Genomic DNA, 18,003 nt, shown 5'->3' with positions numbered 1-18,003 from the left:
ACTCAACATCATTGTTAAGGGTTCTCTTTTATCATAAGAATTGTTTTCTACCCAAATGAACCCTGTTCACAAGATTATGATAATGTAAGACTGGGCAAAAAAACATATAGCTCTAACATATACCTTGCAGTTTGCAGCAGCTCTGGGGTGACAGTTAATAGCACAATGTTCTATATTAGGATTTTGAGTTAGAAACAACAAGTAACATAAGGCGCTCTCTTACAGAAGTAGTAACCCACTTACCTATTTACATTATATGCACTTTGTTATCTGCATGGTACAATTTTTTAGCAGCAGGCATTTTAACCCTGTGTGCTACCTTAGGATGAGTCAAAATTTCCACTAGACAACCTCTGGTCTCTTTCCAGGATGACGAATAATCACCTTCTCTTGACATTTTAATTGATGTCTGAAAGTTGCTGGAGGCCAGGAACAGGGCAGCAGGTGCTTTTAAAATGATGATACACAGTTTCAAAAATGACGCTCCCACCCCAAGTCAACGCCCGGTGTGGTCGTACTGATCGCACCGCCCTAGAGCCAGCCCTGGCTGAGTCTGATTTGCATACTGCTGGTCTATTTATCTAACGTCACAGACATGTTAAAATGATTGAATGAAATGCCACCCAGAAGGATTCTGAGTGGTTAATGCATGTTATACATCACTATTGTGCTGTTAATGTGCATTGCCTTGGGAAGTCAGAGGCGATGTTGGCGCAACACTCCTCCAGTACCCTCACACGCCTGGATTCAGCATCTAGCAATTCACGCCCCCTTGTACAGTGCCCCATGACTGTCCCACACCATTTCTAAAAGAAAAACAACAGAAAACAAAGAGTCAAAGGATGAAACTAAGTTTACTACGTTTGGTATTCCAGTCAGCCATGCGTGGACTAGCCTTAGGGCTGGTTATTAACAGTTAATGAGCTAAAACTGATGTATTTACCTCCTTCGGATTGGAAAGCACAAAGATCAGGAACTGTAATGTCTGGGCAAATGTCCAGTGTATCTGAACACCTGGGTGTCATATGTGATGGGAACAATGCAATGAGATTTTATTTAAACTTGGGACTTATGGTATATATTTAATTTATTACCCTGATGAAGTCAGTGATGCCTACACATCAATCTGACGAAACACGTGTTGGCTGTGGCTATTGAAGACTGTTTATGGTTGTGGATTGCAGAAATAAATCGACCTGAAAACAAGAAGACTTGGACACACTCTTATTCATATATTTGTTGGTTTCTCGGGACAATCTATTAGCCCCAAGAGATGTTCTACATGTCTATGTATAGTATACAGAGCATACTTTGAATGCCTATTTTAAATTCACAGGGCATGTTCACACATTTTCTATTTACCCATCCCTGTGAAAAGTAGAATACAGTCTTACTGGTCTTGGCGAAATGCCATGATCCGCTAGGGACTGTAACAGGCATGAAACATAAAGACCTTTTGGACTCACATTTATTGCAGCTAAATGGAACACTAATTCTATTCTGTGCTCAAATCAGGTTTTTATCCTTGACAAAGGGCCCATATTATAAAACTTTGTTTCCTGTTCAGATCCCTTTAGTCAATTTGAACTATTCTACTCACACTTCATTTTTCACCCATGCAACATACATCGGCTAAAAAGAGAAGACCTCCAGTAAAGAGCACCCTCGAGGGGCCCATTGGGCCTTGCAGCGCCGGCTCAATGAGGAGCTGCTCGATGATGAAGCATGACACCTCTCGAGGTGTGTGAGGGCCCTTGCTCCTAAAGGAGTGCTCCCCTCCACCTAGCATCTGTTTTTTGTCGTGACCACCAGTTTTCATACTCTGGCCTTGTTAATCTGCATTTGGAAATCCCTTGTGCCTTGCAGGCGTGGGTTTGGATCCCATCCTCGCTGCCCATTAAATGAAGTATACCCAACTGAAGGGGTTGTCTCTATTAAGGAAGTTTATTACTTCAAGCTCCAGGACCGCTGCCACTGGTACATCGTTCTCCTGCTCCTCATCAACAGCCACCCTCAACATTCCACCCTACAACTTTGATCGAGATTGAAGATCAGGTTGATGGTTTGCTTGAATTTGAAGGGAAAATAGTGTTGCATGTTTGTCTATGCAGCAAAAGAAGTGTCTAACCTTCTATGTTGGCATGATCAATGGGAACTGGAAATAATTTTAGATCACAACCATCAGGAATGCATGATTTCCAGATGCAAATTAATGTGTATGAATGTTACTTTTTTAAACCAGAGGATGAAGACATTTCCCGATATAATTTCTCAACATCTAGACCAATTAAGAGGTTATCAACACAATAAATAGTGTTAAAAACTGGATCCACACCTGTTACACGCAAGGTGCATAAGGTACCTTTATCCGTAAGGGAATACTTAGGCAAGGAGTTGGATAAGTTGTACAGCATGGATATAATAGAATCCATGGAAGGGCTGGAAGGGTTAGCTCTAATAGTATTTCCATGCAAATGTGACAATTTATTGATTTTGTGTGCGGCTTTACATAATTTGAATAAAAGTATGTAGGTAGATAGGGAACCCAGTTCCACAACATCCAGAATACCGGAATTAGAAACCTAACCATAGGAAGAACAGGGATTCCACTGAACATGTGAGAAAGAACCCTCTTCCCAGAAAAAAAAATATTTTCTAGAGTCCCCTCACCCACCAGGGTTACTCCTAGGTGGCATGCTTCATCAATGGGGTCCTCTCAATCCACTGCGGATTGAGGCATGCTGCAACTTGCAAACTACGTAGGAGCACTTAGTTTTTGTAGAATATGTGTGATGCAGTGATGTGGAGTGGGAAAAATTGGTTAAAAATACCTAGCTAGTGAGGTAATATTTTATTCATGCTTCTATTTGGTATGTTTTAAAATCAGGGGATAATACTAGGGAAAGACCTAACTGTAATGAGGATGGTGTCCCTAGTACTGGGTCGACATGTTTCGAGCTTTCCCCGAAAGCTCTTCTTCAGGATCACACGAGGGCCAGCCCGTGCGTTACTCTCCTAAAGAATCCTGTGAATGGGAAACAATGGGGTGCACACCTAATGTATATATAATATATATGTTTGTACGCGGACACACTGTATCTGTAGGAAATAAAGCAAAAGGAAAATTAAAAAAGCCTGCCTACCAGCCATGCTGGCAGGCCCTTTATATATGTGGTGTCGTATCTCAATCAATGTACTCCTCTATAGTGGGTGTACTTAACAGCTATTTTGTGCGATCATCTGTGGTGGAAGAAATCAATCACACACAATGTCTTTGCGAAGAAAAGTGGTTATGTACAAATTGCAGTTTAATGGCACGAGTGAAAAAGAAACCACGTGACATACAACATATAACAAATTAATAATATTACATATCAATGACACATACATTTGTTTAGGCAGAAATATGCCTCATGATCTGCAGGGGTAGAGAGGCTTTAAGTCACACCCCAAAATGGTAATGGGTACATAGAGATAGCCATTAGAGTTTCCTAAAGGTAAATGAGATAGGAACCGGGCGAGAATTCGCTGTGCATTGGCTTATCCTGGAAGGAAAGTAGAAACCTTATGATTTCCTTGGAAAAATTAGAAATAAGGTCAAACGGGTCTGGCTGGACTAACTTCGTCAAAGCACTCCTCTCGGAAAATGACCTGATGGCACCCCTGGAGACCGCATCTTATCGCGTCTGTCTCCCAGTGGCAATTAAATAGACCCAGATCAGCGTAGTCATTCTCACTTTAAAAAACTAGACCATGTCTCTCACAAAATGGCCGCTGTGAATGGCAATGGAGTGGGGCCATCTTGGTCGAGTAAAATAGACCCGGATCAGCCCATTTTTAAAATGTATTTATTTAATGTGATTTTTATATAGCGCGAACATTACCCGATGGTGTCAGAGCGCTTTACAAAAGAACCAGTTACGATACATAAGGACTTAGGATTACATGAGTTACATAAAAGATACAAACAGAAAAAATTGCAAATGTACAATTTGCAAAGTCACACAAGGAAGAGATACAAACAGGGAACATTGCAAATGTACAAGTTGTAAAGTCACTCAAGGAAGAGATACAAATGGAAAAACTCAAAGAATCACATAGAAATGGTAGTGAGTACAAGGGTCTACTACATATACTAGTGGTTAGAGTTATCTCTATATACATATATGTACAAATAGTAGATTTGCTCAGCATTATAGCGATTAGGCTGGACATGTATATATCACATATTTACAAAGTTAACGGGGAAATAAAAAAAATAAAAAGGGGTAGAGAGCGGTAGATGGGGGAGAAGAGTCCGAGGCTGAGATTGGTGAGAGGAGAGAGGGGGACCTGAGGAGGAGAAAGAGATAAGGCAGTCCAGAAAAAGAGAAATGACTGATGGTCGGCAGGATGGAATCCAATGGACCAAGGAAAGGACAAGAATCCACAAAATGGTGGACCAGGGTTGTGGGCATCGATGGAAACCATCTCAAAATGACAAGATGTACCCAGGTCAGGACCCAAAAACCATGAGAGCAGAGTTCCATTAAGTGGGGTCGGAGGGGGGACCAGTCACAGCACCAAGGGAGGGCAGTAGAATGTCTGCTGTTAGCGTGCACAGGCACAGCCCCACATGGGCTGTGTCTCTCACAAAATGGCCACTGTGACTGGCAATGGATTAGGGCCATCTTAGGTGAATGATCAAATTGTCGGGTATTGTGGACAAAAGGCTGAAAATAAAATAAAACTAACAAGGGGGATACATTTACAAGACGGATAAATTTAGACACTTAAGTACGATGTAGAATAGTAATTTGTGCAGTATGTTGCGAGTGCGAGTGCAACAGTACATCTGATTGATCCGTAAGAACCTTAGACATAACAGTTCGACTGTGCTCTTCTCAGAATAGCTTGTATGTACATCATGTAATGACTTAACCTTATGTCTTGTAAGGTGGAAGTCATAAATAGTACCCGATTAATGGCTAATGCAAGATATCATATATGGAATAGTAGACTCGTAGTTGTCAGTTGGAGTCTGAATGCCACCGATAGGCAGTCTGCTGTTCACAAAAGAGCCGCTAGTGGAATGGTGATGGGCCTTCCTGGGTAATTGGGCATTCTAGATGAAGTTGTACCCATGTGTAATTAGCGTTATGATTTACGTTAGTGTGAGTATCACGTGCGGTTGGACCTTTACTTATGTTACATTTTGAGCAGAGTGGTATACTCAAAGAATCTACTAAATGTAAATGTGAATGTAGGTGTACTTGTAAAGCGCACTGTGACTCCAAGGAGTATCCTGGTGCTGTAGACCGCTAGGGAACCCGTCCTGGTTTTCCCTGTGAGATGGTCCCTTTCTGGGTATCTCCAAGGTGAAACCAGGCATCCCTGGCGTCTGTGGGGGGCCGTTGTAGAGATGAGGCAAGCTTAATGCCCAGAGTTGCCGAGTGTGTTCCCTGGTTAGAGTAGGCACCGAGGCGAGAATTATCGAGTCCGTATGACCCTGGTCCACGACCCTGCCACATCGGGAATTGAACCCTGGTTACGGGCCGTTCTCTACTTACGGGTCTGCCGCCTCTAACCAGTGAGCCACACCACTCCACTACTAAGTCTGGCAGAAGGTGTATTCCTGATTCATTTAACAAACTGCCCCCACGGGATATCATCATTCAGTCCTTCAGTGTCCGTGTGCAATTTATACACCCACTGCTGCTCCTTCTCTAGTCATCGTTTTTCTAGATTGTCAATGTGTTTGAGATGTTCTAACACTACCCAGTGTAGATCGTTAGGGGTGTGTTTCACTTCATTGAAATGTGACACCATTTTTGTGGTGACACGGTGGCACCTGATGTTGCTGCATTGTTCTATTATCCTGGTGCTAACCTTTCTGGTGGTCATACCCACATAATGTAGGTTTCATGTGCATGTGATCAAGTACACAACCCCTTTGGTATTGAGGAAGCCCTGACACCAACCAAAAGAGGCCAATTAGGAATGCTTTTTGGGTTTGGCTGAATTCTATTTACAATTTGTTCCTCATTTCGCCAGTAAAACTTATATGTTAAGACAGTTACTAAAAACGTTTTACGTTTGTATGGAGTGAAGAGCGTCAGAATGCTTTTGATGGTATTCATACGAAACATAATTTCTGCTGAACCATTACAATTATTCAACACAAAGGATGCTATTATTAATATAACTGATGCCAGCAAGTGTGGATTGGGAGCTGTATTGTTGCAACACAGAAGGAATGGTAGGGAAGATGTAGGAGCCTTTGCATCGAGTGAGTGCAGAACATACTTACTCCACCATTGAAAAGGAAGCATTGGCTTTGTGATGGGGTGCAAAGTATGTTTGAGTACGTTTTGTTCTCCCACCTATCATAAACCCGTAATTGATTTGTATAGTACCAAAGGCACTGCTAAGGCCACACCCAGGATTGCTATATGGCAGTATCGACTGCAAGAGTTTAGTTATAGAACTGAGTACATATCAGGTAAAAGAAATGTAGGTGCTGACTTCTTTTTCCAGAATGCCTTTGCAGTCAGTTAACAATTGTATTGAGAAGTGTTAGACCTGGCAACCTTGGTGTGGTTTCCCCAAACTTTTTGCCTTCAGACCTCCTGTTCTTGCTGACTTCGTTTTTTGCTGGCCTTTGGATTCTGCACATTTTACCACTGCTAACCAGTGCTAAAGTGCTTTTGCTCCTTCACTAAAATGTGGTAACATTGGTTTAAACCCAATTGGCACATTTAATATATTTATAAAACCCTAGTAAAGTGCACAAAAGGTGCTTAGGGCCTTTAAATTAAATGCTACTAATAGGCCTGCGTGTTACAGCAAACAAATGATAGACGGAATGCTGACAATGCAAACGTTTTCCCCCAGTCAAAAGATCTGGGTTAAATCCATCGTTCTTTTGCCCACTATGTCACCCCAGATTGGACCCAGCCATATGCAAATCCGTCTTGACCCTGTGCCTCATGGGAACAGTCCAGACCCAACTGCCAGGCCAGGTCCTCCCTGGATCGGAAACAAGCATCCTGGGACCGGTTTCAGGGTATGTCACGCTTCTTCAGCCAGGCTAGCTTGAATCCAGTGACACAGTGAGCAAGGGACCCACGTCTACGCATACCCATCCCACTTAAAGGGTGAAAAGTGTTACAGCAAACAAATGATGGACGGAATGCTGACAATGCAAACATTCTCACCCAGTCAAAAGATCTGGGTTAAATCCATTGTTCTTTTGTCCACTAAGCCACCCCAGTTTGGACCCAGCCAAGTGCAAATCAGTCTTGACCCTGTGCCTCTTGGGGTTCCCACGGGGCACAGGGTCAAAACTGATTTGCATATGGCTGGGTGCCCGCTGCTGCATTGATTGGTACTGTCACAAAAGACTTACATTGCCGCCGCCTCTTGCATCTTGGGACTGATGCATTGCATTCCCGCTTTTCCCAGCGCAAGCACCTCACATCCCTAGTTGATGCTAGCCTCGATGACAAAACTCTGCATTGCAGCTTCACCACTCATCTGAGTCGATGCATCTCCTCTGCTGCACCTGGCATCCTCGGCACTGGACTTCGCTTTGCAAGCCCCATCAAAAGGATCCTCAATATCGATGCAACAGGACCTTGCACAGCAGCCTTGCTGCATCCTGGGTCCAAAGCTTTGGCTCTGCTGCGCAGAGCATATTCGATGCGGATCAACGCAAAACTCCACAACCAGGATTTCAGGTACTTCGTTCAGCGGGCCTAACTGGGTCCCTCTAACCAGCCTGTGCTCCAATGCAGTCGGCCTGACTTACGGCTTTGTACCGGACCAGGAAGAACAGATATCTCCAGTAGCATTTTGTGCGTTTTAGCACTACTTTCTCTAAACTCTCAAATGTAAAATTTCTGGTTCTTTTAATTGGAATTTTAGTCATTTTGGTCTTGTTTTATTTATTAAATTAAGCTCAATTGTCTAACCTGGTCTGGAATCCTTTTGTGTGGTGTTTTCACTGTGTTACTGTTTGCAGTGTTGCACAAATTCTTCACTCGCAACCTCTAAGTTAAGCCTGACTACTCTGTGCCAAGCTACCATAGGGTGAGCATAGGTTAATTTAGGGTTTGCCTGCCTCTTACCCTGGCTAGAACTGTGATTGATGCTTACCAGGGCTCATACCCCAGTCAACCAGTAACCCAATTTCTAACAAGGAGGATGAGAGAAAAGTTTGTGGGACGTCTCAAATAAGTGATGTGATGTGTGGTTTGTTGCAGGAAGAGAGTGTCTAAGATATTGTGCTCAAGAAAGGCATGTCAAAGCTGTAGGGTGGAATGTTGAGGGTGGCAGTTGGTGAGGAGCAGGAGGACGATGTTGTCACGGTTCCTGGAACTTGAACTTATAAACATCCGTACCAGAGACAACCTCTTTACTTTTATACTTGATTTCAAACACCCACACTGGAGATGGCTGGAATGCCACAACAAAGGCAGCAACCCTATTTTACTCTAGCGCAGGAGTTACTGATAAGCCAACATGTAATTTGACCGCAAGCCTAAAATAATAACTCAAAACAACAGATTTAGACTACAATAAAATAGGAAAATAGGAATAAATATTAAATTAAAGCATATTAAAAAAGGTAAAAATCTAGCCCAACGCTCCTCTTATAAAAAACAGCTCATTAACTTTACAATTTTTATATTTAGGAATGTTTTAATAATAATTACAAAGCATTCCCACTGATTATTCAAAACTTAATGTGTTTAGTTATGAGGTCAGAACATTTAAAACAATAACAAGGTAACATTATGTGGTTCTAAAAACATTTATGTTGTAATATTTACAGAAATGCAAATGAAACCAGACTGCCACTGAGCTTGTTGTTTGTACTTTGATGTTTGTTCGTAACAGTGCATAATCTGGACGTCTAGGTGTGGTGCAGAAAAGGGGTGGGGTCATGAGGGGCGAGGCTTGAAAAGCAGAGTCTGACAGTCCACGTATATGCTTGTTTTATGTAAAAACTGCTGCAAAGAAAATGTAACTGGGACATATGTGACAGTAAATCTGTTATAAATAACTTAATTGCTCACACATAGGCTGCATTCTAAAATATCTTACAGGGTTAAGACTCCCGCAGAGATCAATATGTGCTCAGCAGTTTTGCTGGGATTATAATAGCAGTATGATAAAGCTAGTGGTTAACACAGTTCTGGGACAGTTCTTTCTTTTGTCCAGTCACAGTTTTGACTCATTAAGTAGCATAGAGGGTTAATGTGCCTGCTGCAAAGCACATTGTGTAACATGCAGATCACAGATTTTTTTATTTATTTAGATAGCAAGTGGATTACTGCTTTTGGCACTGAGTTAATTGTGTTACTTCCAGTTCATAAGTTTCATGCCTTCTAAGATAGCATAGTGCACTATTTACCAGCATCAAGGAGGTGCATGCTTTCTGTTTTTTGGTCTCGCCTACGCAGCGCACATGGGCTCATAGGCAAAAAGACCTTTTGCAATCAATTCCATTTTCCATTCAAAAACGTGCATGCATTGCATTGCTTTGAATGCAACACGTGCACGTTTGGGAGCGAGCTTTAACATATGGTTCCTGCTCGCTCCCTCAAGGGAAACAGCCTCTCTCCCCTCCCCCTTCTGCCAGCACGAGGCGCGCGCTGGTTCTTTTTTGGATCCATTTCACAGGGAAGCAACTAAATGAAAGAAGGAAAGAGAGATTGTGAAATGTTTCTTCAAGTCCCAGTTTTCAGTAAGTGAGGAGCGAGGGGTGCGCTGTTTTTTTTTATAGATTTGAGGATTGTGTGGCAGGGTTTGCAAGCTGGTGCAGATTTATGGAGCAGTTTTGGGGATTACAGTTTTGAAATAGGCTTAGTAGTCCCTCCTTAGTACTGTCTTGTCTCTTCTTGTAACCTTCTATGAGGGAAAAATTAAAACGAAACAGGCGGTTTTAGATGCTTTTTCCTTCTGTATGTGGAGAGTGTTTCCTATAAAAATGATTTTCTGATCTCTTCTAAACTGCTGAAGAGGAACACTATGGCCTCATCATTGCGCTTCCCATTTTGTACAAAAATAACTTTTGGGCAGTCAGTGGACAAGCCTGAGTACCAAAACAAAACGTTCCCAATATGTACCATCACATTTACCCACAGAGCGAGTCAGTATTGATTGTAGGTGAATTGCCAAACAACCCAGGCTTCAAACATTCAATGCAAGGTGTAGTGACAGGTTTATGGTAAAAGAGTGTTGTCACCAAGCATTTGAGATAGTGGTGAAAATATGACACCAGATGTTTGGTAAACATGGAATGCAGTGTCATTTAGAATGCTGCTGCAAAACGTTCCTACCAAGTTCAATAAAGATTGGAGTGATATTGTTTGTATTTGCAGTAATTCAGCTACGAATATGAAAAAGATGTATGATGACCTACCAAAATCGATACCTGAGCTGAAGTGCTTCCCTGTAGGAGATCCTTGTCACTTGCTAGATGGTATGCTGAAAGCATCTTTACAATCTTGAGAGTTAATGAAGAATGCTTTTGACTTTGTAGTCCATTCTGGTGCACTGTTTCGTTATGCCCAGAAACTGAAATGCAAATATTTCATTTTGTGCTTTGTGTGGCATCAAAGAAAGAGTAATCCTATCTGTATCATTTAGCCAGTGGTTCTCAGTCCTAAAGGCTGTGAATACTATTTTATCCATGTGGCAACCGTTTACAGAATCTTTTCTTAGTGATGATGCCAAAGGCAAGAAATGTGAGGATCTTGGGTCACATATTGATAGTAATGTGGGAAAAGTACACTCTACTGCCTGATTATATTTTTACAGGAAAACATGAGTGCTGTAGTGGTTATAATCAAAATATTAGAGTCTAAAAATGCTCTTCTCTACCAAGTTTTCAGTGTAATTGGTGTATATGTGAAACATCTTCTGAGAGTAGGCTGGGTGACACTTTTAGTGACTTTGGCACTGCAAAAACCTCCATGTTAGAAGTCTTGCCACTTGGTAAGCAAAGAAATGCTGAGGAGCAATTTAGCAAATGTTATTTTACAGTCTATGGGAAATGGCTTACAATGATGCATAGAAATGTCCCTTCACCAACCATGGCATCTGAGGTTAATGAAGCTTCACTGTGGTACTCTGCACAAGGTCTAGATCCCTTCTGAATTTTCTCCAGACTTTGAAAAGTACTGCTTCATTTGTTGCCCCTTCAATAACTGAGAGCATATGCGCCCAATTCAACGCATATGTTGTAGAACATGTCCTAGAGAATCACAATCTTCAGGTGCTCCAATATTGGCACGGAAAGCAATGTCATTGGCCAGAGTCAGTACTGTGTACTGGCTGTTTTGATGCTGCCCATCTCAAGTGCCAATGGCGAGAGGGCCTTTTCACAGATAAATGTTTATATAGGAAGGAAAGAGCGAGTGTGCATGACCAAAGACTCACTAAGCATTGTATGGTGTACTACAATAAGTTTGATTTGTAAGAATGTAGCTGGACCTCATATACCCTGTACACATGTCTGTACTCATGCACTAACATTCCATAAACATTGGAAAAACACTATTTCTGTTGGTTTTAATGGTACGAAAATGTGTAACCACAGATAACCACTGTTTTTTTAAGGTATTGAAAACACTGAAAAAAAAACACTAGAATTTACCCAAAATAGAAACTGAAAACAAGAAAGCCTAATTATATTCAAACACAATTAGGACTGTTTTCCCTTTCAATCAGGGATTTGTTTTGGGCCTAGCTGTAAGTGGAAATAAGAACCGCCCCCCTTGCTGCCTGAACATTGCTGCTCTGAACCAAATGTAGACAACGTGCAGACAATGCTGAAATGTGACTGTCTTGCCTTCTGAAAACGACAGCAGGACACATTCAGCATGTTTCCATGGGACAGCGGAAAGGGAAGGGCGCAATCCCCCTATTTTTCATCATCGCATTTCGCACTTGATATAATCTCGAGGCTCTGCGAAAGTACTTTTTTATTGAAGATTTTCTGGCGCTACTGTGTCTTAATTTCCAATCCTCGGATCGGATCTCTTATGTAAACATGTTGAGTGGTTTTATATTGGCCTTCAAACATCCGCCCTTCTTGGCCTCCCACAAAGGAATAAAAGCCAGGTTTGTCCTAGCAAGGAAATGAACTGGCCTCGGTGAAATTTTCTTCACCCAGTAATTTCTTGTAATTTCAGCATGTCGCATTAAACAGAATAGGAGCAGCTGTTGTTCACGGCAGTTGTGTTTTTACATGCCTGCATTTTTGCCTAAATGAAGACGAGACGCTTTTCACAATAAAATATAGCAATACGTGCCAGATCCGCATTTCACACAATTTCACATATTTTCCCTGAAAGTTCATGTAATTGTGCAACAGGAAATGAAGTCAATTTTGCTCCCTCCCAGACAAGGACTGGTGAAACGGAGGTGTGCAGAGATGTGTGGCAGTGCAATGTGAAATGTTTGTGTGAGGCTATTGGATGCAAGCAGCAGGGGCTGAGAACCCAAATAAACGAAAATGTTGCATTGCAGATTATTTTTTAGAATACTCACTGAAAACGCCCTTCTCGGTGCTTCTGCCAGCGACATGTGATAATGATATTAACTTATAACAATAATAATAGTTATAACATGACCGCAAAGAAAATCATAACTACATCTTTTTTGTGTGATCTGCATGTTACACAATTGATACCGCGCGACTTCTGCTTCTAAGCGCTGTAAATACTAGGGGGCAGATTTATGTTAACTGGCGCATCCCCAGGGATTCGCCAGTTAAGGTGCGCCACAGTGCGCCACAGCTCCGCCACCCATGGTGTGCCACATTTATAATGCGGCGCACCATGGTGCAAAAACGGCACAGATGCGTGACGCATCTGTGCCGGAAATGTGGCGCATTGATGGAGTTGCGTCGCAAGCGCAACGCAGCTCCAGCAAGGCTCGGGGGTGCCCCATCTACACAATGCTGCATCAAGACCTACGCCTGCTTCAAGCAGGCGCAGGGTTTTGACGCAGCATTGGCCTGAAAGTGACTGAGTGAAATCTCATAGATTTCACTCAGCCACTTTCAGGAGGCGTTCCTGCGCAGGAACAACCCCCCCCCCCCCCCCCCCCCCCCTGCGCAGGGCTTTACAACGTGACGCATCTCCTAGATGCATCACATTGTAAATAGGGCGCATTGTTTGCATCAAATAAAGTGACACAAATGCGGCGCAAGGGCATCATAAATCTGCCCCTAGATGTTACCAGCACGAAACACACAGGCGGAGCCTATTCCGTTACTAATAATTATTTTGTTCTTCAAAAGGCCACATTTGTAACGCTGACCTGACTGTGCAAGTACAGTGATTTTATTTGGACTTTATTTCTTATTTTGGTTCAGCTGTAGCACAGGGGTGCGATTACCTAGAGTGCTTGCAGAAACAAGTTCTGAAGGGGGGGGGGGGGATACATGGGCAGAAGCCACGTGATGGGTCTGCTTGGAAGAAGAGGTGGGTCTTAGGTGCCTGTGGTACTTTCTGAAGACCATGGGAGGCAAGGAGGCAGATGACATACAAACCAGGTGTGGAGTCGGAGTTTTGAGTTACAAGGTGACCTTTGCCTGTACCATGAAGTTTACTTTTGTATCGGCATTTAGTAAATTTGATATTTCGCAACATTTCCGGAAAGCAATCAGCTTTCGAGGCACAGGAGAACAGACTTGCACAAAGCAGGAAGCAACCAGGTTTGCGCTTTAGCAAAACTAGTTTGCTGCACAATGCTGGTTAAGGCAGTCTGCAGACACCGAATCCTTCCATGTAACTTAAGCTGCGATTGCTGTATCTAACCTCTCAATCAACAACTTAACAAGCACGAAAGTCAGGTCGGCTTAAAGGGTTTGGGGGTTTAGCATCATTAGTTCTGTTTGGACGGTGGAGGCTTAGCGCAGAGGAAAAAAAAGATGCTTTCCATTTGAGATGTTGTTTGTGGGTTTGAGCTCCAGCCAGAAATGCATTTTTCCCTTGGCCCGAAACTGCAAATGAGCTCTCTATGAATAGGGAGCCACCTGTTGTGTAACTTGTTGGCACTGGTGCGACCTACTAATATCCTGGTGATGGAGAGCGCGGTATCGGGGCGAGAGGTGACCTTCACAGCTGGGAGAAGCGGCCATCTTCCTCTAATACACCTAGGCCCACATTTAGAGCATGCTGGGTACAGTGGTGTAACAAAACTTGAGGGGGCCCCCCTGCAAAGCACATGGAGCCCCCGCGGCCCGGCCCACCACCTACAGTATATCATCTCAACATCTCAGTCCAGCAATTCCTCAGGTTAAACTCACAAGTGGTAGTCAAGTCAAGTCAAGTCAATAAATTTGTATAGCGCGCTACATACCCAGAGGGTCTCAAGGCGCTTGAAGAAGGGAGGGGTAGAAGTACCACGTTTATCACGGATAGATATATATACACATTGCTCCTCGTAGAATGCTCTGAGGCATCTGAAAAAGGCAGCTGAAGTTTTGGGGAGTGAATGGCCAAACTGCCGGAATGTCAATCAGGAATAACTAATACAGGACTTAGACATACGTGAGAAATGAGAGCACAGCAAACATTATATCATCCAAACTTAAAGCCACATTAAAGACTTTAGTATGTCACTGATGACGTAAAATAGGATTTAGTACGACAATGATCAACTGAAGTAGATAAACAAGTTAAAGCGGTAACCGGATTAAGGAAACATTGCCTATTACAGGGATCATGATGCTCATCAATATATACTGACTCCATTAGAGCCCCGATGTGAGATTAAACAACCACCAGTAGAAATAGTAAAATATAGATATAGTTTGCAAAGGCTTTCATTTTACTATAGATTGAGCTATTGAATTTATAGTATCTGCGGGCTATTTCCTTCGGGTGTAGGAGATGGAAAGTGGTTGAAGTATGTACACCCCAACATTATGTTTTACTTTTATTGCTGGCCGAGCCCCAGCCGCCCCACCATGATGCTCTCTCTGATTCCAATTTATCCGATTAGCACCCCGCCACCCACTGAAACTCCGATGGTCCTTAGGGGTGGGACAAACTGGGTGCTCCCTCATGGTTAAGGGCCTATGCTGACCGAGAGCTTACAAAAGCAAATCCAGGACTGGATTCAAAAGCAAAACCCACTGAGGAAACTGAGGTGACTGCACACATTTTTGATATTTTTATTTATTTATTTATTTAGAAGTTTTCTATAGCGCTAACAAGACCCGGAGGTAGCAGAGCACTTTACAGTAAAAGGCATGAAAAGGAGAACAACAAGACACGTAACAAATAAATACGATCAGCGAAAGACAATTTGGGAGGAGGAAAAGTTCGTACAGTAGGACTTCATGGTAATAGGATGCAGAGATAATACATAGTTCAGGGGATGATTGATGATCCTAGTTACCCACGACCTAGGGAACGGATAAGGAACAAGGATTTGAGTTGGCTCTTGAATTCCGCATAGGACGGTATGGTTCTGATGTGCGGGGGGATAGAGTTCCATATTTTGGGGGCATTTACTGTGAAGGAGCAGTCCGCAGTTCTCTTCTTTCTGGTTTTTGGTAGGATGAGCAGCATGGAGTTAGAGCTTCTCAGATTTCTAGCTTGGCCAGCTTTTTTGAGCTTGTTTGCCAAGTATTCTGGTTTTCCAGTATGGAGGGCCTTGTGGGTTAGGCAGGCCGTTCTGAAGGTACTACGCATTTCCACCGGGAGCCATTCGAGGTCTTTGAGTGCTGGGGAGATGTGGTCATATTTTTTGCATCCTGTGATCATTCTCGCTGCCGCATACAATGTTGTTTTTAATGGGGCCAGGTGCGATTTGGGAATGCCTGTTAGGATTGAGTTCCCATAGTCCAGTCTAGATAGAACTAGAGATTGCGTGGCTAGTTTAAGGTCCTTGTTAGGAATGAAAGGTTTGATTTTGTTCAGAAGTCTGAGGTTAAAGAATGCACTTTTTGCCGAGTTCTTAATGTGGTTTGTCAAGGTTAGTTTAGGGTCTAGGGTGAAACCCAGAGATTTTACGGAATCAGCTAGCGTGAGAGTACCTTTAAGAGCATCGATCGACTTCAGCCACTCGATGATTTGAGGGTTGTCTTCTTTGTTTGAGATGAGAAGAGTTTCGGTCTTGTCGGGATTGAGTTTCAGGTGATTCTTTGTCAGCCAATCTTGAACATCATTAAGGACAGCATTTAGTCTGTGGATGTCATTAAGAGAAGAGGTTTCCAGGTAGATCTGCGTGTCATCCGCATAGAGGTGGAAGTGGATGTTGGCATTCCTGAGTAGTTTGGCGAGCGGTTCCATATAGATGTTGAAGAGCTGAGGAGAAAGTACTGATCCTTGGGGGACACCCTTGTTGACTTGCTGGGTTTCGGAGGTGAAGTTCTTCATTTTTATTATTTGCGAGCGGTTATGTAGAAAGAAGGAAAACCACTTGAGAACTACCTCGCCGAGGCCAACTCTTACTTGCAGAGTCTTTATGAGGAGCTTATGGTCCACCGTGTCGAAAGCTGCGGATAGATTAAGGAGTATGAGGAGGCAGCACTTGTCTGCGTCAAGAGAACCGTGAATGTCGTCTATGATGTTCAGCATCGCGGTTTCTGTACTGCGGCCTTGTCTGAAGCCGGATTGGAGGGGGTCCAGGAGATTGATGTTGTCCAGATGATGCGTCAATTGCAGGAGTACGCAGCGTTCCAGTGTTTTAGCGAGCAGAGGGAGGTTAGATATCGGTCTGAAATTGTTCAAGTCAGTAGAGTCAAGACCGGGTTTTTTCAGCAAAGGGGTGAGTTGTCCCATTTTTAGACAGTCGGGGACCACTTCGCTTTGTAGGGAGCTGTTTATGATTTTGCCCCAGATAGGTGCTAAGGTGAGCCTCATTTTTTTGATTAGTGAGGGAGGAATGGGGTATGAGATGTGTGCTGATGGTTTGGAGGTCGAGATCAGTGAGATTATCTCAGTTTCCTGCACGGGGCGAAAGCTTAGCCAAAGGGGGGAGAGGGGCCGGATGGGAGGGCCTGGGGGGTAGCTGCGTTGCTCTTCTGGAGGTGTAAGTTGTTGATGTCTAGAGAGAATTCGATTTTTAAGACCTCGCACTTGCCATGGAAAATGCCGCAAGACACTTAACATCTGCAGGTTCTTTGTGACATGAGGGAAGCGTAATGCAGTGGGAGACATTTAAATCCCCCAACCCACATGCTACTCGAATAGAGAGGGCTGGCAATAGAAGCTTAATGGGGAACAACCCAATACTATTTCTTTGGTAATTCCAAAGAACTGGTGTAAAAACCACACCCTAGCGAAGACAAGATTGCCCTGGCAACAATCATTAATGGATATTGGTGAGCAACAGCCTGCGAGAGCAATATGGCTGCACTATGAGGAGGCTCACAATTATGCAGGCGAGGGCGGGAGCATTTTAAATCACAACTACACCTGGGCGTAGGACATTGCCACGCTCGTGGAGCTTGCGTAGTTTTTTGCTACTACGCGCTACTCAAATTGCACGTAGCACAGTGCAAAGGTGCGTAGGTAGCAGGCATTTTTTGCTTGCTCGTGGTCCTTAACGTCAAGTGTGCGACTGCGAGCGAGCAAAATCAACATCCTGTCGAGACTTTTTCCTCGTTCGCGATAAGTAACATCAAGTTGCCCATCGCAAGCGTGGAAAATAAACCTTGCGGGGAGAGTCTCAAAGCGGGAAGGTCAGGTTTCTCATTGTAAGTGGTCGCGTGTTCTCGCGACCGCTCGGAATGAGAAACTTCTGCTGCTCGAGTACAAATCTACTCAAGTGGCAGAAAATGACCGCTTGCACTGTTCAAGATGCTGTTTGCAATGATTGCACAGTGCGGACAAGCATCCGGCACTGTGCAATCAGTACAAACAGCATTTTCCCTACCGCACTACGCAGTTCGCGTAACTACGCTTAGCGTGAAATAGTGCAAAGTGCACTTTGCGTAGCTACACGTAGCGCTACTACGCGAACTACACCCAGGGTTAATCACAACGTCATTGC

Source organism: Lissotriton vulgaris, assembly GCF_964263255.1.
Source record: "Lissotriton vulgaris chromosome 9 unlocalized genomic scaffold, aLisVul1.2 SUPER_9_unloc_1, whole genome shotgun sequence".
Taxonomy (NCBI): Eukaryota; Metazoa; Chordata; class Amphibia; order Caudata; family Salamandridae; genus Lissotriton; species Lissotriton vulgaris.
The sequence above is the reverse complement of the archived record's forward strand: the minus strand, read 5'-3'. Positions refer to the sequence as shown.